At 39.8% G+C, this 25,999-nt stretch overlaps 1 long non-coding RNA gene across 2 annotated transcripts in view; it reads left to right on the plus strand.

Moving 5' to 3' along the window:
- Window positions 1–14,703, plus strand: part of LOC127683234 (uncharacterized) — a 17,961-nt gene extending 3,258 nt beyond the window's left edge. Inside the window, exons 1-3 of one of the 2 annotated variants that reach the window (XR_007977507.1) lie at window positions 2,337–2,457; window positions 9,505–9,569; window positions 13,512–14,703. This is a non-coding gene — a long non-coding RNA (uncharacterized LOC127683234). Of the gene's footprint in view, window positions 1–2,336; window positions 2,458–9,504; window positions 9,570–13,511 lie in introns of those variants that run through there. The other variant, XR_007977506.1, reaches the window with a different exon arrangement.
- Window positions 14,704–25,999: the final 11,296 nt, after the last annotated feature.

Consider the following 25,999-nt stretch of genomic DNA (forward strand, 5'->3'; position numbering starts at 1 on the left):
CAAGGCAGATGTGGCAATGGCCAATGCAGGAGCCTGAAGGCTGAGAGCCACTTCAAGGGCACGACCTAAGAGAACTTTCACTGGGGTGTTCATTGTCTTCCAGTAGCAGTGCCTAGAGACCAAACATTTAACAAGGGGGCCCTCAGGGAAACTCTGCATCCAGACTCCAGGATTAACTCTGGGTTCCTCGAGTGTAGAGGGGTCTGAGAAGACAGACTGAAGACCACTTTTTGCTACTCACAGCTTGGTGTGTGTGACCATCAAGGCAACATCACCTTCGAAAGTGTGAGGGTAGAAATGCATCCAGTGTGTCCCACAGACCTAAGGGAAATAAATGCAAAAGACGCATGGAGTTTCAAAATAATAAGGGTGGGTGACTGTGAGATAAATAACAAGCAGAAATCCCGAGGCTCTTCATTAAATTAATTAACTAAGAATGAAATTAGAATTATATGCTATATAGTAAATATACAATTATTTTAAGGGCCTGGAAAAGGCTTTTATCTGGAAGAAGCAGAGGTAAATATCTACTGTTTTTTAGGATGAATGTATACACAGAGGAGAGTGGCAGGAACTACTAATGTTTGATGGCGTGTGTGGATGGGGGTGGGGCAGGGTTTGTGTAAGGGTCCAGCCACTGAGACATGGCTTATGACGTGTGCAAGTCGGCCTCCTTGGATTTTAAAATTTAAAATCAACCAAAAAACAGGGGACAATGAAGTTGGGATGGGGTGAAAGTGGGTCTGCAAGGACTGGGAGGTGAACATGATAAAGATACATTATATGTATGACATTATCAAATAAATATTATATTAAATATATAAATTACAAAGAATGGCATTACATAGGAGGAGACAATTTCATCAAATGTATAAAATAACATTTGGAAGATATTTCCACCTTGATTTAGTTATCTATAGTACATATAAAAATAATCTCCAAACATGGGAACTCACAATACTATATCCTGTGCACTCAGGATAGCTCACGTCACTGCTGAGGTCTCAGACACCGCCGATGATATGTGAAGTTGTCCGAAGTTCGTAGGACTTCCTTCCTATCTGTAAGCAAGACTTCTCAGTTGTGCTGACAGCTGATCTCCTCCAGAGTGGGTCAGTGTGGATGCAGAGGACAGGCAGAGGAATGAGAAGGGACCACAGCAGAGATGTTAAATCCATCCTGGACACATCAGCTCTTCTGTCTGTCAGAGACCAAGCCTAGAACAGCACCACAGCTGGGAGGCCACACACTTTCGAGATGTGTTGAGTGTGCCACCATCTGCTGCCATCTTGCAGGCCAGTTATGCTGCCTCTAGCTTATGTCTGCCATGTGTGACGCTCTAGGCTAGTGCATGTGTGCACGTGCATGTGTGTGTGTATGTGTGCCTGTGTGTGTGCACGCACACTGTGTGGGTGTCTGTGCCTGTGCGCGGGTGTGTGTGTGTGTGTGTGTGTATGTGTGTGTGTGTGTTTATATAATAGCTTTAGTCATTATATAGTCATGATATCCATCTCCTTAATTCCATTTTTTTGAATCTTTTAAGTTTTTTCAGTTATTAATCATTTTACCTTAATCTTAAATTGCTTTTCTGGGACGTTGTGTTGTCTGTTTCTGCTATTACTTAAAAAAAATTAGGTATTTATAATTTGCGAGCTACGTAGCCTTATAAAACATTACAGAAATTTTAACTTTTCTTATAAGAAAATGGTAAGAATTTCTCACATTCAAAATCTCATAGTAAGTTCCTACTGTAGTGAGCATCAGCATTTCCATTTGAAGATGAGAAAATGGAAGCCCCGAGAACTTGTTCACTTGTTTGAGGTTGCGTGTTTACATACGCAAGACTCTGTGACTGGAGTCTGTGGACTTGGCAGTAACCCTTCTCACACCACCAGTCAGCTCCTCACTGTCATGGTGACATAACTTATCACATAGCCCAGACCTTCCCAAGGCATGCACCATCCTTGGTTATTAGTGGCAAAAATGAATTGCATGACATATTATGGGCATAATAATAAAACAAGACAAAACTAACTGAAGTAAACTATAGAGGATGTAATAGTTTGACTCTCAGACTGAGACACGGTGGATCTGGGGCCATTCCCACCTCTACAGAATGGTGTGAGCTTTGCACATCACTTAGAGACATGGCTGACCTTTGATAATGCATGTGAATAAATATATTCTCGACACATTGAATTATTTTCTTAAGTTTTATTTGTCAACCTATATTATGAGGAGGGCATCATTCCTATAGGGAATTAATTACCAAAAACCTGTATGAAAGATTTCATTTTTATCTTTTTTTTTCCTGTTAATTTCTCTTTCAGAGCTAGTTTGATGTTGTAGCCTAATGCTGCCTTGGAATTCACTATATAGTCTAAGCTGGATTCAAACTCATGATCTTCCGTATTTATCATTTAGAGTGTCGAGACTGCGTGCTAACCCAGCACACAGGTAAATTTTGCATCTGCATTTTTTGTTTGTGCCAGGCACCTTAGTTCCTTTTCTAACAGCTTTGAGAAAATGATCTGACAAAGGAAAAGGCACCTCAGACTGGCTCACAGCTCAACGGTTCAGTCAATAGTGGGGGCTTGGAGGGAAGTGCTGGGAAAGCAGGTGCTTGAAGGAGCTGGTGACATCACCTCTAGTCAGGAAGAGAGAGCCAAGATGTGCACTGCTCTCCCGCCCCTTTTCTCTGTGTGAGCAGTGCAGTATCGCAGTCAAACACTGAAACACTAGAGAGCAGGTCTTCCCAGATCCAATATATCAATCCGGATACTTCTCCGTAGTCGTGCCCACAAGCACATGGGTGACACTTCACACCAGCACCAAACCATGACAGGCCCCGCCTTTTTATTTTAAATCTTTGCTGTTGTTGGTGTCAGTTGGGTTTCCACAGTCATTGCAGTTGTTTTTAATACCTTACACTGATAGCATTCCAGATGGATGATATAAAGTCTGATCAAGAAAGCATGCCATGCCAGGTCCCAAGGAAGTAACATTCACATTTCCTTGCTGATCAGAAGGGAAGAAAACGCAGTCAGAAATGGGCAGGCGTTGTCAGCCTTCTAAAGCGGCTCTGTGCCACGTGGGCACAGCAAATGGCAGCGAGACAAGTTGCTGGGACTGTGGGCCAGCCCAGGAGAACATGGGCTTCCTGCAGTCAGCCTCTGACGAAGGGAGAATGGAGGTAGTGAAAAGCCAGGGTGCTCACTTTCTTTTCCACTCAGCTAATGGAACAAAATGCCCCCGAAAAACACCTGAAACCATGGCAAGTTTCTATGGTAACCTCAGTCCTCAGTCCGCTTTTATTCCAAAGGCATTTGAGTAAATGTGCAGAGATGAAAGTTTTCGGCCTGCTGTGTGTATGCAGGGTGGAGTTTGTGTTCTAAAGGCATGATCTTAGCCTCATTATCTACTAAAGCAATATTCTCTCTCTCTCTCTCACTCTCTCTCTCTCTCCTTCTCTCTCTCTTTCTCTCTCTCTCTCTCTCTCTCTCTCTCTCTCTCTCTCTCTGTCTCTCTCTCTCTCTGTGTGTGTGTATGTGTGTGTGTGTGTGTCAATTTAAAATACCAAACAAGTGTCATTTTTGTTGTCTACAGAAATAATTCTGGTATATTTTATCTATGGTTGTATATTAATGCTGTATTATGATTTAGAAGGTATGTGTTTCCCACAGGTTATATAGACCCTGCAAGTATCATGCTTGTGACTTCCACTACCTGTGCAAATATTATATTATTCAGAAGGAGAGATGTAAATAAAGCTAGGCTTACTCAGGGAAGAAATATATGAATGGGGGAAAACAGTCTAAGGTGGAACTTTTCACAGTCCTATAATGTAAAAGCTGTCTGTCTTTAACACAAGGGAATATGATTCCTGATGACTTTATCTTTTATAAATATAGCAATTCCTCCCTAATCCATTCCCTCTTTTTTTATTCGATATAATTTATTTACATTTCAAATGATTTCCCTTTTCTAGCCCCCCCACTCCCCGAAAGTCCCATAAGCCCCCTTCTCTTCCCCTGTCCTCCCACCCACCCCTTCCCACTTCCCCGTTCTGGTTTTGCCGAATACTGTTTCACTGAGTCTTTCCAGAACCAGGGGCCACTCCTCCTTTCTTCTTGTACCTCATTTGATGTGTGGATTATGTTTTGGGTATTCCAGTTTTCTAGGTTAATATCCACTTATTAGTGAGTGCATACCATGATTCACCTTTTGAGTCTGGGTTACCTCACTTAGTATGATATTCTCTAGCTCCATCCATTTGCCTAAGAATTTCATGAATTCATTGTTTCTAATGGCTGAATAGTACTTCATTGAGTAGATATACCACATTTTTTGCATCCACTCTTCTGTTGAGGGATACCTGGGTTCTTTCCAGCATCTGGCAATTATAAATAGGGCTGCTATGAACATAGTAGAACATGTATCCTTATTACATGGTGGGGAGTCTTCTGGGTATATGCCCAGGAGTGGTATAGCAGGATCTTCTGGAAGTGAGGTGCCCAGTTTTCTGAGGAACCGCCAGACTGATTTTCAGAGTGGTTGTACCAATTTGCAACCCCACCAGCAGTGGAGGAGTGTTCCTCTTTCTCCACAACCTCTCCAACATCTGCTGTCTCCTGAATTTTTAATCTTAGCCATTCTGACTGGTGTAAGATAAAATCTTAGGGTTGTTTTGATTTGCATTTCCCTAATGACTAATGAAGTTGAACATTTTTTAAGATGCTTCTCCACCATCCGAAGTTCTTCAGGTGAGAATTCTTTGTTTAACTCTGTACCCCATTTTTAATAGGGTTGTTTGGTTTTCTGGAGTCTAACTTCTTGAGTTCTTTATATATATTGGATATTAGCCCTCTATCTGATGTAGGATTGGTGAAGATCTTTTCCCAATTTGTTGGTTGCCGATTTGTCCTCTTGATGGTGTCCTTTCCCTTACAGAAACTTTGTAATTTTATGAGGTCCCATTTGTCAATTCAGTATCCCTGACCTCAAGCAATACTACAGAGCAATAGTGTTAAAAACTGCATGGTATTGGTACAGTGACAGGCAGGAGGATCAATGGAACAGGATTGAAGATCCAGAAATGAACCCACACACCTATGGCCACTTGATCCTCGACAAAGAGGCTGAAAACATCCAATGGAAAAAAGATAGCCTTTTCAACAAATGGTGCTGGTTCAACTGGAGGTCAGCATGCAGAAGAATGCGAATTGATCCATCCTTGTCTCCTTGTACTAAGCTCAAATCTAAATGGATCAAGGACCTCCACATAAAGCCAGACACTCTGAAGCTAATAGAAAAGAAACTGGGGAAGACCCTTGAGGACATCGGTACAGGGAGAAAGTTTCTGAACAGAACACCATTCCCTCTTGAATATTTGCACTGACCCAGCAAATTTTGAAAGGTTTTGGTCATTATTAAATCTTTTATAGTCCCAAATAAATGGACAGAAGATTTGGGCATTTAGAGTAGAGAAAGAAAGAAAGAAAGAAAGAAAGAAAGAAAGAAAGAAAGAAAGAAAGAAAGAAAGAAAGAAAGAAAGAAAGAAAGAAAGAAAGAAAGAAAGAAAGAAAGAAAGAAAGAAAGAAAGAAAGAGGAATGAAAATGGAGGAACCGTTCTTTAGTGCTGGAACATGCGGAGGGAGAACAACATGAAATTGCCTGCGTGCCTTGCTGAGAAGGTCTGATGTTACAGTAGGGAAGATAAAGTTGCTATTCTGGGTGTGAAACAATCACAGTAAGTTCAAGAGCTTCATGAAGCACACAGCCTCTGGCAGGGGCTTCTGAATCCTTCCTGCAGCTGTGGTATTTGTTTGTCAGGTGAAACATTTCCCTGGCTGGTGAGGGGCATCAGAGCCTCCTCGGATTCTTTGTTTATCTGCTTCTTAGTTTTCTTCAGTTCTCAGTTTCTCTAAGACATTATGCTTTTAAAACCACCACGGATTGTTTTGTTTTTTAATTTAATTTAATTTAATTTAATTTAATTTAATTTAATTTTTTTGGTCTTTTGAGACAGGGTTTCTCTGTATAGCCCTGGCTGTCCTGGAACTCACTCTGTAGACCAGGCTGGCCTTGAACTCAGAAATCTGCCTGCCTCTGCCTCCCAAGTGCTGGGATTACAGGCCTGTGCTGCCACGCCCGACTTCGATTTTTTTTTTTTTAAATCACAGCCACTGCTCACCTGTTTCATGAAGTGATCCCACTAGTAACTTCTGGTCGATAGCTCTACCCTTCTGTGAATTGATAAGAAGGGTACATTTATTGGTGGCCTAGGACCATCGATCTCTATCAAGTTCTCATCTCCTTAAATCATCAATATTGCTCATAATATGATAAATGAATAAAACATTAACAACCTTTGCACGTTAATTTCAAGATGGCTGTTGTACTAATAGAATTTCCACATTATCTGGCCATATTTTTAAAAACTTTATGCCCATTTCTTCAGAAATTTTTCCCAGAAACAAAGGAATATGAAAAAATAGGATGTCTCAAAATTAAGGTATTGAAAGATAATACATTCAGCAAAGTGGCTGGTTACAAAACCAACTCAAGCAAAGCAGTAGCCTTCCTATACTCAAAGGATAAGCAGGCTGAGAAAGAAATTAGGGAAATGACACCCTTCACAATAGCCATAAACAACATATTTTGGTGTGACTCTAACCAAACAAGTGAAAGATCTATACAACAAGAACTTCAGGTCTCTGAAGAAGGAAATTGAAGAAGACCTCAGAAAATGGAAAAATCTTCCATGCTCGTGGATTGGCAGGATTAATATAGTTAAAATGGCCATCTTGCCAAAGGCAATCTACAGATTCAACGCAATCCCCATCAAAATCCCAACTCTGTTCTTCATAAAGTTAGAAAGAGCAATTCTCAAATTCATCTGGAATAACAAAAAGCCCAGGATAGCTAAAACTATTCTCAACAACAAAAGAAATTCTGGGGAATCAGTATCCTGGGCCTCAAACATTACTACATAGCAATAGTGTTAAAAACTGCATGGTATTGGTACAGTGACAGGCAGGAGGATCAATGGAACAGGATTGAAGATCCAGAAATGAACCCACACACCTATGGCCACTTGATCCTCAACAAAGAGGCTGAAAACATCCAGTGGGGGAAAAAAATAGCCTTTTCAACAAATTATGCTGGTTCAGTTGGAGGTCAGCATGCAGAAGAATGTGAATTGATTCATTCTTTTTTTTTTAATTGATCCATTCTTTTTTTCTTTTGTTTAAAAATTTTTTTATTCGATATATTTTTTATTTACATTTCAAATGATTTCCCTTTTTCTAGCCCCCCTACTCCCTGAAAGTCCCGTAAGCCCCCTTCTCTCCCCCTGTCCTCCCACCCACCCCTTCCCACTTCCCCGTTCTGGTTTTGCTGACTACTGCTTCACTGAGTCTTTCCAGAACAAGGGGCCACTCTTCCTTTCTTCTTGTACCTCATTTGATGTGTAGATTATGTTTTGGGTATTCCAGGTTTCTAGGTTAATATCCACTTATTAGTGAGTGCATACCATGATTCACCTTTTGAGTCTGGGTTACCTCACTTAGTATGATGTTCTCTAGCTCCATCCATTTGCCTAAGAATTTCATGAATTCATTGTTTCTAATGGCTGAATAGTACTCCATTGTGTAGATATACCACATTTTTTGCATCCACTCTTCTGTTGAGGGATAACTGGGTTCTTTCCAACTTCTGGCAATTATAAATAGGGCTGCTATGAACATAGTAGAGCATGTATCCTTATTACATGCTGGGGAATCTTTTGGGCATATGCCCAGGAGTGGTATAGCAGGATCTTCTGGAAGTGAGGTGCCCAGTTTTCTGAGGAACTGCCAGACTGATTTCCAGAGTGGTTGTACCAATTTGCAACCCCACCAGCAGTGGAGGAGTGTTCCTCTTTCCCCACATCCTTGCTAACACCTGCTGTCTCCTGAATTTTTAATCTTAGCCATTTTGACTGGTGTAAGGTGAAATCTCAGGGTTGTTTTGGTTTGCATTTCCCTAATGACTAATGAAGTTGAGCATTTTTTAAGATGTTTCTCCGCCATCTGAAATTCTTCAGGTGAGAATTCTTTGATCCATTCTTATCTCCTTGTACTAAGCTCAACTCCAAGTGGATCAAAGACCTCCACATAAAACCTGACACACTGAAACTAACAGAAAAGAAACCGGGAAGGACTCTTGAGGACATGGTCACAGGGGAAAAGTTTCTGAACAGAACACCAATAGCTTATGCTCTAAGATCAAGAATTGACAAATGGGACCTTATAAAATTACAAAGTTTCTGTAAGGCAAAGGACACTGTCAAAAGAACAAAATGGCAACCAACAAATTGGGAAAGGATCTTTACCAACCCTAAATCCGACAGAGGGCTAATATCTAATATATACAAAGAACTCAAGAAGGTAGACCCCAGAGAACCAAATTACCCTATTAAAAAATGGGATACGGAGCTAAACAAAGAATTTTCACATGAAGAACTTTGGATGGCTGAGAAGCACCTTAAGAAATGTTCAACATCATTAGTCATTAGGGAAATGCAAATCAAAACAACCCTGAGATTTCACCTCACTCCAGTCAGAATGGCTAAGGCTAAAAACTCAGGAGACAGCAGGTGTTGGTGAGGATGTGGAGAAAGAGGAACACTCCTCCACTGCTGGTGGGATTGCAAGATGGTACAACCACTTTGGAAATCAGTCTGGCGGTTCCTCAGAAATCTGGGCATGACACTTTCAGAGGACCCTGCTATACCACTCCTGGGCATATACCCAGAGGATTCCCTGGCATGCAATAAGGACACATGTTCCACTATGTTCATAGCAGCCCTATTTGTAATAGCCAGAAGCTGGAAAGAACCCAGGTATCCCTCAATGGAGGAATGGATACAAAAAATGTGGTATATTTACACAATGGAGTACTATTCAGCCATCAGAAACAATTAATTCATAAAATTCTTAGACAAATGGATAGATCCGTAGAACATCATACTAAGTGAGGGCAACCCAGTCTCAAAAGATCAATCATGGTATGCACTCACTGATAAGTGGATATTAGCCTAGAAATGTGGAATACCTAAGACATAATCCACATATTAAATGATTTCCAAGAGGAACGGAGGAGTGGCCCCTGGTTCTGTAAAGACTCAGTGCAGCAGTATAGGGGAATACCAGAACAGGGAAGTGGGAAGGGTTGGATGGGGGAATAGGGGGATGGAAGAAGGCTTATGGGACTTTCGGGAAGTGGGGAGCCAGAAAAGGGGAAATCATTTGAAATGTAAATAAAAAATATATGGAATAAAAGATTTACTGATTGGAGTGCATCTTCATGTCTGACCACATGAGGGCAGCATAGTATCTCTTAAGACAGTATACTGGCGACAAGGCTAGAATCTTGTATAAATGCCATGAAAAAAATCATGACTATATGATTAAAGCTGGAGGACTCAATAATGGTCTTTTTATCCATATTTTCACTTTCCAGCTGAAGGAACTGAGGTCCGAGGAGAGAAATTAACAAGTCCCTTCACACAACTGATGTCTTTAAAGGTAGGCAGAAGAACGATTTGATATTAAAATAGGTAGTAATAATTACATTCACCAAGCACCTAGGTATTTTAAAAGACTTCTTATTATACTGTAATATTATGTGTGAAAACATTTTGGCTGAAATTGAATATATCTAGTAAGGAATTAGCCTCAGAAATGTTCCTTCCTGCAGAATTAGACAATTAAAATGATAGAATTAACATTTCCAAAAGACTTCAGGATAAACTTGGAGGCAGTAACATGAAGCGTGTAATTCTTAGGGTATTCATTAGCACTTCTTCACAATCATGCCTTCATGAGTTCTTGTAACACCATAGCACTGTCTCCGAGGAGACAGAACTGCAACCTTGGGAACAGGGCACGGCGGTGCTACCTCGACATCTCTCATTTTTATATCTTCACACCCACACCTTGTTACATAACACACAAATACGTGTTCATTTAGTGAGAATTGTTATATAACACACAAATGCATGCAAATCCAGTGAGAAACGTGAAAGATCTGCTCTCAGGTAAGATAAAGATAGACTGGAAAATGTAGATAAATAGAAAAGGCTTCCTATACAGCTGGCAATCCTGCCCCTCTGCCTCCTGCAGGTCTTGACCTGCCCTCCCAGTTTTTTTTCCTTCCCTGGTGCTACTGTTGTCACTCCCCACAGCTTCCTTCCAACAACCTCATAAAATGGACTCTGTGGTGGGTAGTGTATGCATCAACCTGCCAAGTCAGGGAGGGTGATGTTATTTGATCAAACATAATCCTAAATGTTTCTGGAAGGCCGTTCTTGGATGAAGTGTTTGCAGTGGCAGAGCAGTAAAGACACTTGCTGTTCATAATTGTAGGGGGACAGGAACTGGCATCAGTCAGTGGTCAGTCTGAATAACATCTTTCTGGGCATCAGAGTTCTCTGCACATGGTTGCCTTTACCATTAGATACTGGTCATTCCTGCCCCCAGACACACATGGACACACTGGTTTTCTAAGATGTGTATTTTTAGGCCTTTAGACCGGAATTTCCCATCAGCTTTCCTGGTGAAAGAACTTTGGAACTGGGGCTAGTCTTGATCTTCAAGCTTCCTGCTTCCTGAGTTACCCTGCAGATCTGGGGCCTTGCTACCCTCCCTAACTCAAGGAAACCATCTCTTTAATATGTGTCTCTCTTTGTATATACATTGTTGGTTGTCTTTCTCTGAAGTATTCTGGTAATTGAAATTCATTTTGTCTTTAATACATTTTTTGATTAAAAACAGAGCAATTTGACAGTAATTTTAAGCTGATGCTATATATGAGTTCAGTGCATAATGTGTTAAATAAGAATCTTGATCTCATGTTGACAATGACTCGTAAGTCTCAAGGAATCTTACTGTATTTGGCTTTTAGTAGGCATTTAAACAGGCATGTGCTGAATGGATGGACACACAGATCCTATCAATTCTATTGTGAAAGAATTTTTATTTCTATCAGAGCACCAGTGTTTTTCTTCTCTGTGTGTAAGAGAATATTAAAATTATTAGTTTACTGCAAAGAAAGTGCTTAGCATTTTGTTGCTAGGATACTGCTTGGCTCAGCTACGAAGCCATGCATCTTATAATTTCCTCTGAAAGGATCATGTGAGCCTAGGAAGCTTTGAGTGGATGTGGAAAGAGCAAATCAAGTCCTGGGTGAATGTGTTTTGTCTGACATGGGCTTGGCAGTGTCAAGGACCAGTGCCTCTGACTCATGAGAAACTGATAAAGCCTTCCTCACAAGGGTCAAACAACACCATACTCCGCTCTGTGGGCAAATATTAGCAATGTGTGCACAAAGAAGCAAGCACAGCTTCCTCCTGGTTGTCTTCAGCCTGAGACTGCTCATGCAGATACCTCCTACTTGGCCTACATAACTCCTTCTCACTGTGCAATGTGTAATCAGCAAGCTGAGGTGCTTGGTTCCTCAAGAGTTGGTGCCACTCCTTGCAGTGTGCACATTCTACCTGACCCCAGATCATCTGCTTCCCTATCTGTCATTTCCTTAGCATCTTGTCTGTCTTCATCCCTTCACTCCTAGCCCCTCATGGTGGTGTCAGGGTACCACACCATGCAGGATGTGGAGGGGCACAGCAGATTCCAACTGTGTTCAGCCTACTGTGAGGAGTCTTGATATAAGTTGCAGTCTTTAGTCAGTGTGTAAATGTTTTTGTTTAATTCACTCTGTTAACATATATAAGTACTTTGAAAATCCAGCTTTCAATATGGCATTGGTCATACAAAGGAAACCCACAAGAATGACTTAATTTCCAAGTTTATGTGAGGAACAGAGAGGTAGTATTTTTTTTTTTTATTCTTCTGAAAGAAACTGGCTCTTTTATTCTTCTAAAAGAAACTGTGGGTAGTCAGAACACATTGTTCCTGAATGCCATGGTTATCTTTGCCAGAACCTCTCGGTGACCCAAGATCCCTGCCCACTGCAGTGAATCTCCTGGGTGCCATCTTCTCCTTTCCTTACTTGGCGCTCACATCTGGTTTTTCCCTTTCTTTGAATGTTGAAGGACATATACTTATTCACAAAGGAGATTTGCTCTCTTTCACAATACAGTATCGCTGGCTCATTTTAATCTTTTGATGATTTTTCTTCTCCGATCTTACTCTCTCAAGCAACACACATACTATTTTCTTCATAAAAAAAAACAGGAGCTATTTTCTTCATAAAAATTTACAGCAAAACTACAATTTTCTTTTGAATTTGTTTGGCTCACTTAACTTCCTACCATAAAATATCAGGAAATTTATCATGGCAAAATCTTGTTGGTATTTCTGGCTGGTGTATTTTGCTGCACGTATAATGCTTTATCCAAAGCAAAGGATCAATAAATGCCTTTAGAAATAAATTGCAATAATAATTTAAATTCATTTCATGAGAATTGAAGTCAATATTCGAACCTAAATCTCGCTTAGTACAAATGTTAAAGAAAAACTTTGGATATTGATTTTCTATTGAAAATACAGATGTGTAGCATTTTAAACTTTAAATGTGTATTTCATTGTGATCAATTTGAATCAAAGTGCTTGTATGTCTTAAGTTAAAATAAAATATTCTGGGATATTGTTGCTGTTGCCTAGGATCAACCAAGCAGGATTCCACAAAACTTCAAAGCTCAAAGCTCATACTTGAATGGGGCTAACATGAGATCAAAAGCAGGGCATGTATTTTGTGTTCAGAACCTATAAATCTTAATGACAGAGGTCAAGATGAAAGCATGAACTGTCCTGCCTTACTGTATTTCATAAGCTTGCTGATACTTAAGTGGGTTTTTCTGTTTGTTTGTTTAAAATAAAAATGCAATACATAAAACCTAATGAGGGATTAAGTCTATTAAGTAGTCAAGATTCATTACAGAGTTACATTGATTTATAATTTCTGTATCTGAGGAACAATTACTGTTCTTCTAAAGAAACTGAGTTAATGGTAGGAAACAGAGATTGACAGCTAACATCTGCCAAACTCTCATGATGAACCTTGGGTCTTATCTACGGTGGGTGATTGAGTATTTGAAGTACCTTCCTGTGGTTGAATATGTAACAATAAAGACTTGATGAGATTGACTATGCAGAGACCAGAGCTAAATTAAAAAAGAAAACACTGCTTGGCAAAGCATTACCAAAACAATACAGCAAATGGGACAAATGAAAGTCAAGGGGGTGTGCAGTAAACCCAAACCAGGGGAGCATCTGGAACAAAATGGGAGGAAATAACAGGGCAGAGATACAGCTGCTCCTGATTTGTGTACATGTGATGTTCAAATCTTGTGTTTGCACCACAGCACTAGACACTGGGCTCTAGTAGCCATCTTGTACTTGCATGACTGGCTCAGTTGTGCTATTTGGCATTAATCTTTATTTTTTTGGCTGTACCTCTATAAATTCTCTATAGATAACTTTTTTCTCCTAACTTACTTTGGATACCAGGTCTCTTTATTGACTGTCAGACCATGCATGCATTGTTCTGCTGATGAACCAGATGAAATGATGGAGTACGAGTTATGAGCTGACCCCTCGATTAGCATATTGAATTTCATCGGGTTATGTTCTTGGAGCCTGTGCTGTTTGCCATGAGAAAGACATTCCTCAAGGAACATCCTTCAGCCTGGACATGGAGATAAAGACCGGAAGCAGCTCATTCTAGTGCAGGAAAGCCTACGCCAGTGCTGATGACCTTTGCTAGTCCACACACTGCTCACTAACGTTGGAAGGAAAAAGGATTGTTTCTATGGCCCATTAAAATTTGGCAGGGGTGTCTGTTATATAGCATTACTATAACACTGATAAAGTGCCCCTAAATCACAAATTTATTAAGGGGGAAAAATAACAGAAAAATACTTCTTTTATGTCTGTGATGAACAAGTAAAGATTTACTTGTGTCAATATCTAAAAGCAAGTAGTGGGAAAGGAGCCACTCTGACCTGTGAGGTGCTGGTATCACCTCTTCATGCTAGAAAGTACGCCTGATATGAAATTGTATAAAGAGGCACTACTACCTGCCCAGTGGATCTTCCTAGTGAACTTGTGAAAGTGTTTAAGTAAACTGTGTGTAAATTGCATATGCAATTGCAAGGCCTGTCATAACTCCCCTGCATTATAAGAGAAAAATCTTGTATTACTTAACATTCGGTTCTTCTTGATTACAGTGTCCTTTCCAAACAAGGGGGCATTGTGGGAACACCCTTTTCACTACAGGATGTGTGCTGAAGGTTAAAGCACTGACTGCTCAATTGTCTGTTTTAAAAATGCTACCAGGGCATTTGAGCGTATTGAAGGTGTCTGAATTTTCCTCACTTTTCAGCACTATGAAGAGAATGTTGTTCCCTTTAAGGTTACTGGCAGGCACACACTGTCAGTGTCTGTGAAGAGTTGAGTATTCAGGAATTGTTGCTAATTGCCTCTCCTCTACACTTCACATCGCTACTACAGAGCTGGCAAAAGACTCTTTTGTTGCAATGAATTCCATCTTTGTTTTCAGATACTAATCAGTCTTTTGGAAGGAATGAATGTTGCTGTTAAAAGCAAGCAGCAAATATAGATCATACTGTGAAGGAAAGTTCTAGCTAATACATGCATTACCACACACAACCCTGAGATCTGAATTAAAGGGCAAATTATTTTTCTCCTACAAATATTCAGAAAATCCAACTTATGAGGAAATTTTATGTGATTAATCATATATATATATACATGTATATACTCATGATCATATTAATAGCTCTTATTCCTAACACATTGCATAATCAGCAGAAACAAAATTGTTAGTACTGTTACAAATAAATCAGTTAAACATAAGCATATTTTCAAAGATAATTTGGGATAGAAATATTTTTACATCCTAAACTTAGAAGTATTGGTTTTGAGACTCTGAAGCCAAATCATGTTATATTCAGTAACACCAGCCTTATAGGTCAATAGCAGTAAATATTTAATGAATAACTTATATGATGAATGAGATATACTTGCTGAATCGGATCATTGTTTCCTCTGCAGTGATATTTCCTACGTGTTAAAGATAACTGCATACTCAAGTATCAGGTTAGAGACCCCATACTTACAAAATCTAAATAAAATTAATGTATGATTTCCTACAGGGAACAAGCAATGTGAGCTGTGGAGATATTTATTTGCTGTGATGAATTGAGTTACTGCTAGCTGCCATTTATAATCTTTGTTCAACAAAACTCCATAGCATACACCAATCAAATAGTAAAAAAAAAAACAAAAAACAGATTTATAGAGACTTGGAATTTTGTTCTACTTTTCTGTCTTTAATGGGTGTAATGAGATTTGTTTGTATTAAATTGAAGCAATAAGTAACGCTAATCTAGTAAAGTAACTATCAAAAAAAGGTCCTTTAGTAGCAATGGCTCCTTTCTTCTGACTATGACCATGGAATGAGGTGGTTGTTCAGATTCTTAGCTCACTGGTGATTAAACATTTCCAAAGAAAACTGACTGGTATAGAGAAAGCACATGTAGACCCTATATGGAGGACAGAGAGGCCTTATCATGCAAAGGGCCAAAAGAGAGACTGTGTAGCATAGCTCTCCATGGTATTTTATGTTCAAAATTAAAAGTTCAGATGCTTTCTAGATTCTGTGTAGAGGGACTGCGTGTCTGCCGTGGCTCTCTTCCAGGTGGAGGTGGGGCCAACTTGTCTCAAAGGCGATTGAGGTTAGAGGATATGATGGAGACTATGAAGTCGTTAGCTGCCTACATGCCAGGGAAGGGCTTAGTCATCAGGGAGAGGTAGCTGCTCCCAGGCAGCATAAGCACTGGTGTAACAGCCAGCTGCAATTCAGCCAAGAGACAGAGCTTGGGGATTAACAGGACCCAAGAACTATCAGGCTGGTCATTATACATTATTCATTATTCAGCATACATTATACATTCAGGCTGGACCTCAGGCCGCCCGAATGAACTTGAGACACTTTATATGATTCTTCCTCAGCTTCTCTTGGGTGACCTTGACTCACAGCAAGCACCGTTCATCAAGCATCAGAGAGGGGATGGCAGCAGGAAGACTAGACTACACGTCCTTAATCTTTCTAGGTGAGATTTAGGAGAAAACCAGCTTCATTACTAAGGTTCAGTCGGATGGGGCTGGTACTGCGGAAGGTAAATAAAACCATGTACAGACAAATATCTGTACTTTTGATATTTATTCCACTCTAATATTTAATGGGGTTTTTTTTTGTTCTCATTCTACGCACTACAATGGTATTATCAACATGCGTGAGGATTTTCTTTTTTACTGTACGTATCGTAGGTGTCTGTATCCATGTCTGAGAACTAACAATATCTTCTTCCAGCCACATGTTAAAAGGCACCATGAATCATTGTGGCCAGAACCAGACCGGGAAAATAACAGCCCTGCGTCTGGGGACTGTCTGAGGAGGGATGAGAAGAGAGGAGGAAGGACTCCTTAGCCTTCAGGGAAGGCAGTCCTGAGTCATACCAGCCCCAACAGAGATGGCAGCACTAAGGTCTCCATTTTACTGCCAGCAGCCAGGATAAATGCAGAGAGTATAAACCATGGAAAGGATGGAGAGTCAACGGGAAATCCTAGCATTCTGAGCCACATCAGAATTCCCATTCACCAGCACAGCTGCCTGCCTGCCTCCTGCTTTCTACACAAGGCGGACGCAGGCCGCAGGCCGTAGAGGAACTGACTGACAAGCAATCCTGGTCATGTGGCTATAACAAGAATGAATACCTTTCCCTAGCACAGTGGAACTCTCCAAAGGTAGCTTTAAGCTGCCCTGCTGTGGAACCCCAGGGCATGGTCTCAGGTGAACTACCAAGAGCTAGAGTTGTGGGTGACTAGAGGGTTCAGATGGAGTCATTCCCTGCCAGCATTACAAAGAACTGTGAGGGGAATCTACAGAGCATTTCCTACCTGTGCTCATGCCAGTGGCAGCACCGACGTCATTTCACAGCAGGTCTGCCTCAGATAGAGGACCACCAATGCCTCGTGTGGTCCAGCAGCAATTTCCGTTATACAAGGACATCTATCCCTGTTCCCTGCCTGTCTGCTGGTCAGTGTCAGGTAAGGGAATATGGTTTAGGCGTGTGGAGGAGGCAGTGATTGGGAAACCTAAGTCTTTCATTAGATCATTTTGTAAGCATATTAAGTACATGCAGGAGGGACAGACTGAATTAGGTCTGAGATTGCAATTTTATCTTGCACAGGATTGCATTTTAATAACAATAAATATTCATACCTTATGAAATCTTGCAAGATGACATCCAGTGGTCGGAGAAGAGCATGCAAATGAATGTGTCTGGAAAAACTGTGGCTGGAAAAATGTAAATTCATTTTATTTTTGTAGCAGCAACAAACTACTTATAGTGACTGCTATGAAGCTTGATGAAAGCAATATGAGATAATTGCTTAGGAAGGCATAAAGAAAACTTGCTTTTACTAATAGGTGCATATTAATACATAATTTGTCTCAGCTCAAGATCTAGTCACCCTGAACTCTTTTAATAAATAGGACATTCTTCTCTTTATTTACACAGCATGCTGTACCCAACGGATGTAAAATAACACTCCCTAAGATGAACAGCTAATAAGTGATGGATGTGGGAAAAACTTAGGTAAATAGCCTGCCCAAGCCAGCCCTTATTCTGCTGAGACTCCACTGCCACCAATGGAGGTGGCCAGTCAGACAAGGTTAACACTGGGTGTCTGCGCTGTTTATTGTAGCTCAAGGGACATGAGGGCATCCGTTCAGGATGGGGATTCTAAACAGACATGTCAAAGGTCTATGATCATTCCTTGTCAGTTCGAATCTTGATTCTTTATTTTAAAAATTAAGAAGATGGCACAATTCTGGCTTCCCTGTGGCTCTCCTTTGTTTGGATGATGTGCTTGGGTACCATGGAGACTGTGTCTGCAGACTGGTGTTAGCACGCCATTACAAACATTGCCTGTTCTCGCTATGCCCAGGAAGAAGACTTGTGTTAGCCTTGTGTGGCAGCCTGCCATCTGGGCTCGCTCAGGCTTTCTCTCTTGACACATGTTCACCAAGTGACTCACTTCCTCTTTGTGAGCTTCTGTACAGACTTTCCAGTGTCTCTGTTCATGCCCATTTGAAGAATCAATGACAAGAGAAGAAAGAGGCAGAATCCAGGGTCAGACACAGAAAGTGACCTTCAATTTTTTTATTTTAATTTTGTAGATACTGGAAGAACTCTGAAAACAGGCATTAGCTGGGAGCTTTATTAAGATTTTTTTCATCATTAGTTTTCCAGGATTGAAAAACACAAATTACATTATCTGATACATGCCTATACTCCCAGTCTCCTATGCTTTGAAATTCAGGGAATCTTTAGAATTAATACTTGGTCTGGACTCAGTATTTAGTTGCATCTTTCTGGTCTATTCATGATTTCTGTGTGTCTGCTTAAAACTGTTTATTTTATCATTAAGCCATGACATACTTAAGTTTGATGCTTTCTATATATTATTTATATACTTTAACTTTTACCAGGACGTTGCATGTTTCCTCTCATTGATGCTGCAACTATTCCATAGATTAATATCTGAGGAATTTGAATCTTACTTTTTATACTTGTTTTGGATTTCTTTCCTATATATAATGATTTAAATGACTTAAGAGCTAGGTAGTGGCTCGTAGATGTAATTTCAGCACCAAGGAAGCTAAGGCAGAAGGATTGCCATTGCTATAAGTATGGGGATAACCTGGGATACACAGTGGGTTTCAGAATAGCTTAGGCTATCAACTGAATCCTTTCTCAAAGACCAAAATCAAGCAAACAAACAAACTGTAAAATAACTTGAGCTTGATTGGCACCACTGCACAACTGAGCAGATAGGCTAAGCACTAGTCTCTTAACCACACCATGGAAGTTATTTCTTAGCAGAGGAGAAAATAGTAATAGAACAAAAGGAAGGATTTTTAGAGACTCTTATTAATAATGTCATAGAAATCAAGAGGTTTGGCTCAAGCACATTTTGTTCCCAACACCCATGAAAGGAAGGAAAATTTAAACAGAATATCTAACTCCACTTGAAGTCTTAAGGCACAACTATTCAAAGTATATTTCTATTTTGCCCTAGTGTCTTGGATAAGCTTCTGCTTAGTTGACTGGAGGCCAAGTCCATGAGTGGACATATTGGTTTCAATGGCCAGCTTCATGTTATTCAACTCTGTTGAAGTTTATATTCTTATACCAAGCAGTAGCTCTTTTGTTGTTTCCCACAGTCTTCATGAAAGCTAAAACATCCAAATAACAACATAAATCATGCTTTATTGACAAAGAAGGTGATGATAGTATCTGAATTTATTGGCTAGACTCCATGCAAAGAAGTAGCTCAAAATATTTAGCTTTTAGATGCTGTATGAATGTCCAAATCTCACAAAAGGAAGGTAAAGTCATGGCTGGCAGTGAATACTATACATGATGATAACATGTATAAAAGTTGAACTGAAGAAATATTTTAAGTTTTACATTTACGTTCCAGTACATAGAGACAACACTTTGATGTGTATTTTTTTTAAGTATACAGATTACAACCAGATTGTCTTGACTGATGCTGCTGTTTGGGTCATGGGGCCATTTGGTATCTTTCCTGATTTCTTTCCTAAAGAAGAGAGATGATCAGTGGTCTAGAGACAAGGGCTGTCATTAGTTTAGTTGCTCTGAGATCATGGGTTAGACATAGCAGAGAGCTCGCTGTATGAAAGCACACAAATTTTGCCTTCATGTAACCAGTTAAGTGGCCCTGTGAGCAGGCTGATTACCATATGCTTGCTCTTTAGAGTTGGAGGACAGGTGCATTACCCTGGAGTCACTGTTAAAACAATGATATCTACCAGTTTCTTTAGTATCCCTTTGAGTCTTTCCTCCAAAGCAATACAACCATTGTACTGGATGGTTATTTGAAAAGCTCAGTGGGTAAAAACCCTTTGAACTGTACTTTTCTATTTAGCTCAATAAGGACATCTGAAAGCCCATTTCCCATTTTCTTTCATTGAGACTAACTCAATTTGACAGTCCATACCCAGCAGAACTATATATCACCATGTGAACTAGAGTTGGCCAGCTATTTAAATGCTCTCACTGAATATACAAGACAATTTCTAACTTCTATTTTGTTTACAGCCTGATATGCTAGGAAAACTTAGACATACAATGACTGCTTTTGTCCTATGTAGACTCTACATCTGCTTATTAGATAAGCAACATAACATTTAGTATTCGTTACATGGAAAGGTACTTCAGGAAACCCCCTCTTTCATAATATTCTTTTTTATTTTAATATTCAGTCTTTTGTAAATTTATAACATGCCAGATGTCTACTATGGCCACCTAAATCAGATGGTTATCCATAAACATAAATTATGCACATAAATATAGATATAACACTAGCCGTGCAGTAGAATGAACATTTGGGACACGCCTTAGATCAGTTTCAATGGAGGGCATAAATTTTGTCTATGACTTTCTGATGCTTTTAAAAACTGTTCCAAAATCAAATTCATCATTATAAAATATTACTTATACTATGACTATAAACCTTCGAACTCTGATTATGTTTGGGTCACATCATTTGAAGTGCTGAAGGGAATATCACCAGACATCGTGACATTTGCTCTCTTCCTTTCCAGTTCAAATGAAGCTCTGACTCCAACAAACTCATCTTTGATCTCTTCATGCCTTAACACCCAACATTTGCGAGTGTATTGTAGTGGTCTGATTACTGAAGCAATGGGGGTTTTGCTATAAAGCTCACTTAGGAGTTGATTGTTCCTAAGAACAGCCTGTAACCTAATATGTAAGACAGTTTTAAGATAGACTCTTCTGAACATTGACTTGGTTTCTTAAATAGCATGTCCAGGTGCACAATCTAACAAGCCTGATTCTCTAGAGATGCAAGACACGGTGTGGGAAGGCCCAGGAAAAAGAGTCTCTCACAGGACTCTTCCAATCTAAGAGAATGTGACACATCTGAAGATAGCTAAGAATCTGATATGCACAAATGCGGTGGAGGTAGGAAGTGGGCAGGATGCCACCAACATTCCAATGGTTTGGCTTTTCTCTTAGAATCAAATTCAAACTTGTTCCTTTACCACAGGCCTACATTAGTGTTTTTTCCTGTTGGCTAAATGTCAGAATCTAATGCCTGCCTTTCAGAATGAGATATTTAAGCTTTACCCGCAGGGGCCCTTTGGCTTAATCATCCAGTGGTGATCCCCTCATAGGGACAGAGCTGCACCTTCATGCTGAGAGTCATTGCCTACCTAGTACATTCTCCTGTGTCCATTTAGCTTCTCCCACCTGCCGCCAACCTCCCCTCCCCTGACCCTGCTCCAAACCAGTGACTTCTGTGTTCCCAAGCAGGTAGCTGGTAGCATCCGTTCCTGGTTACCTTTTTGCATGTAGATCCAGTGGTTGGTATTGACAGTGTTCTTCCAGGATCTTTAGTATATTAAACAATACATGCCTTGTGACTAATGATAACCTAATTAATGCTCTTATAAACTGTGGGTGGGTTTCACTTTATAGAAGGAACCCAATGTATAAAGCACCAGTGAAATATACACATACATGGCAGGGCTAGAATTTGAGGTTATGTAGTTGGTCCTTAGTGCCACGAAGCCCAACATTGTCAACTGTCTTTTCCTTCGCATCATTTATGCCTTTATCCAATGTTATTTCTACGAGCCAACCGGGCCCCCTCAGCTCAGTCCCATTACTCTCTTGCTCCCTCTAAAATCATCATGTTTACTCACATGCTTGAGTAGATGCGAAGCTTATTTTTACAGTATAACGACATATCTTTATTCATCACCATGTTTCTAGTACCATAATCTATCAGAAAGAAAGTTTCAACAAACATTCATGAAAGTGAAAAATAAATTTCTTATGTGCTAAATATTCAAAGTGTTGATGAAACTGTTTAGAGAATTGTTCTCTTCTGATGCTGGGCTGCCATAAAATCCTGTTTGAAATGCTGAAGGGATGGCACAGAGGTTAAGGAATATTTGGTTTTATGCACCCAGTATTTTATCAATGTGTGCAGATAACACGTGTGGTGTCTGCTGTACTGCATGTGTGTGTGTGTGTGTGTGTGTTGTGAGAGAGACAGAGACAGAGACTCCACACTCCGTGTTTTCCTTCTCTAAGATGCTTCGGGCAGCCTGGTTGCATATGGAACATCACAGAGGTCCTGATCCATTGACTTAACGATTAATAAGGTCCGAATGTCAGAACTCTGCCACAAGAGGAACTGGTTGAAGCCTTTGAGGTCCTAATGGCAATGCTCTTGCTCTGTGAAATGAAAACAAGGAGCTGAATTCCACTGCCTTTAGACATACGAAGACACATTGTGTCCTTAGGGAATTCTCACTGATGTCATTCCATCCTGAGACAAGAATTTTGAATGGCTTAAGGGATAAAAATAAGGGTTACAGAGTCAATTGGCTGGTGATGGTTTTCAAGTCTGCATTCAGCACTTGTCAGATCTGTGAACCTGTAATTATTCTCAAATCTCTTCTTTGTTTCCATATTTTTCAGTGGAGTAATAATAATGTGTATTTAGCAAAATATCAGAAATGAGATGCATTAATATTTGCCTCAAGGTCACTCATCTATGAGAACGAAATTGTAAGTCATATTCTTACATCTATTTGAAGTATACATGTCCTAAAGAGCACATTTGAAGCACTTACCTGAGAATCTCCATTCTAGTAAGTGTTAACCATAAACCAAATACTGTACCATGAAAGCAGATCCAAGACAGAATGGGGGCATCAAAACTTACCTGGATCTGGAACCATGTAGATTTTGAAAGAGTTTTTGTAATGCTGGCCTCAACAAATTCACAATTTGTTGCCACTAAATTCACAATTTCCTATGTCCTCTGGAAATAGCATTCCTGGCTTACTTTGTGACGTCTGGAAATACTGTAACTACTGTCTACTGTATCAGAGATCCTGGAGCTATGAGTTTCTTTTGTAATAAAATTCTGATTAGAACCAGCCTAGCAATAAGAGACAAACATTGAACACTCTGCTGTCGCCAGGATGCATATGACTATTTGGCTTTAATCTTTGCCATTTACATGTTCTCAAATTTCATGGCCAGGAGAGCTAATGACAACTATTGGATCTGATTCTGCCCTGGGCATGCCTCAATACCCTAAATTCCTGTATGACTCAAAATACCATCATCACAGGCTAAGGGAAGGGTGAGAACTTTGTGTTTCATTTTCTTCCAAATCTAGCTCCCATGATTAAAATTCTGAAGTCCAGAACATGCAGTGCTTAATTATCCAACCACCACTGAATCTCATTCGAGCAAAAGCAGTTTGATCGATGGGTCCAGCTGTGACCATTGTGCGGCTTGAATTTTCTGATGGCTTTAAAGTGTTGGCTGTGCAGCTGTCATCTGGAACTTTATAATGCGCTAGCATTAAAATGCCAAAGCTATTTTACAGTCCTGTCGACATCCATGAGAGAGATGGCATTCTTAAGGAGAACCTCAGTGTACAATTTGTTACACATCCGAGTGATGCTCTAATCAGCACTAATGTTTTTGTTTCTCTTAAATTCCCGTATTAGTGTAATTGAGCAGTTTTGAATAGAGTTAACCCAGGATAGTTTTTTCCCCCTAAGTGGAGGGCGATTAAAGTATTGAGATCTCATTTTGCTCCTGCCTGCACAATGTTGCTTATGATGGCTGAGACCATGGAATGGGCTTCTTGCTTTATTCATTTCCATAAAATTTGCAGTTTATTAGAGACTTGAGAGAGGAGAATGAGTTCCAAATTTCTTCTCAGCAATGTTGGCAGAATGAGTAGGGAACAGAAGAAGCTCCACAAACAGGAAAACTAACTTCTCTTTTAGCAAGACAGGACAGAGAGACTGAGGCAGTGGCTTCTTAGTTTGTTTCTGACTTATCTGTGATTACAGGATGTGATTAGTCGGAATCAATCCCAACTGCCATGGACCACACTCGGCAGTTCATCCACAGAGGTATGGAGGTGGAATTGGAGAGAAACACCTATATCAACATAAGAAAGAAAGAACTGGGTATGCAAATAGTGAGGAAAGGAATAACAATGTTTTCATGCACTGAGACTTGGAATGCTTATAGTCTTTTGGGGGGGCTCTATACTGTGTGGCAAGGCCTAATTTATTGTAGCTAAGGCATAAGAACAAGCAAACCCTTTGTCCTGGAACTTTGTATAGAGTAGATAAAACCTTATACTGGGAAGATCTGTAGTATAGCCCATAGGATTACATAAGGGCCCATTCCATAGAATAACTATCTGAGGCAGGGCTCAATCTAATATTCTTGGTTCACAAGTCCATTTCAACAACTGACATCACATATTGTGGCCTTTTATACTATTTTGTACTTTCATACTATTTCAGCACTGTGCTTATTTTTTTTATTTTTTATTTTTATTTTCTATATTCTTTGTTTACATTCCAAATGATTTTCCCTTTCCTGGTTCCCCGCTCCCCATAAGTCCCATAAGCCCTCTTCCCTCTGCCCTTTCCCCAGTCACGCCCCTCCCACTTCTCTGTCCTAGCAATCCCCTACAATGCTGCATCAAGCCTTTCCAGGACCAGTCTTTTCAAGAAGCAACAACAGACACGCCTGTTCCCCAAGTCTGCAGGACAAAAGCAATTTAAATATAAGTAGGGTATCCTGATGTCTAATGTTGAGTAAATAGACAACAATTTAAATATAAGTAGGGTATCCTGATGTCTAATGTTGAGTAAATAGACAACAATTTAAATATAAGTAGGGTATCCTGATGTCTAATGTTGAGTAAATAGACAACAATTTAAATATAAGTAGGGTATCCTGATGTCTAATGTTGAGTAAATAGACAACAATTTAAATATAAGTAGGGTATCCTGATGTCTAATGTTGAGTAAATAGACAACAATTTAAATATAAGTAGGGTATCCTGATGTCTAATGTTGAGTAAATAGACAACAATTTAAATATAAGTAGGGTATCCTGATGTCTAATCTTGAGTAAATAGACAACAATTTAAATATAAGTAGGGTATCCTGATGTCTAATGTTGAGTAAATAGACACTCATTGACATGCAAGGTCATGTCCCATGAGAATATTTTTACATCTTAAAAAGTGAGCAAATTTGGTTCATAATGTTTTTCATGAAATGTATAGGCTGTTGTCTGGTGTGTGTATGAATGTGTGCATGTGTGTTTGTGTGTGTGTGTGTGTGTATGTGTGTGTGTGTGTGTGGTGTTGTCTTTTTCCTTTTTCCTTTTAAAGGCTATTTCTAGTTAATCTCAAAGGATTCTCAGAAAATGCTTGTTGGGGTTTTCAGTAAAACTGAGGAAGAGAATTAACTGATGAGAGGAAGGCTTGCTAATGTGTTTATTACAGTATGCATTAAGACATTGCTAGGAGACTATTCCACACGAACTAGAAAATCCTTTGCAGCTGTCAGTGTAACTTATCCACCCACATGAAATATCTTAACCTCTGTTTGCTTTTAGATGAACTGAATTTTTCAAGTTAAACTTCCTTCTAGTGACTGTTCCCACTTTTCACACTTAGCATTAGCCATTAATGTTCTCCATCTCTTTAGTTCAAAGAATAGAATTCCCATTTGGTGCTTTTCAGTCCTAAAGACTGGAAGTTTGACTTTGTTCCCGTTATCCGTTGGTCATTACCCAGGAATCAATCCTGCTGCCATGCAGCTCATACTGCACTATCTGAGATTTCTACAGAACAGGGAAGGAACTTGCTGATTGTAATTGAGGACAGCACTGGTCCTGTGGGGAACTTCAGCTGGAATCTCAGCATTGGGCTTCACAGTGTTAGGAAGGATGGTAAGAGTGTACACTTTCAAAACTACCCATGTCTTCATTTCTATTTATTGATTTATATCT

Source organism: Apodemus sylvaticus, chromosome 4 (assembly GCF_947179515.1).
Source record: "Apodemus sylvaticus chromosome 4, mApoSyl1.1, whole genome shotgun sequence".
NCBI classification, from domain to species: Eukaryota; Metazoa; Chordata; class Mammalia; order Rodentia; family Muridae; genus Apodemus; species Apodemus sylvaticus.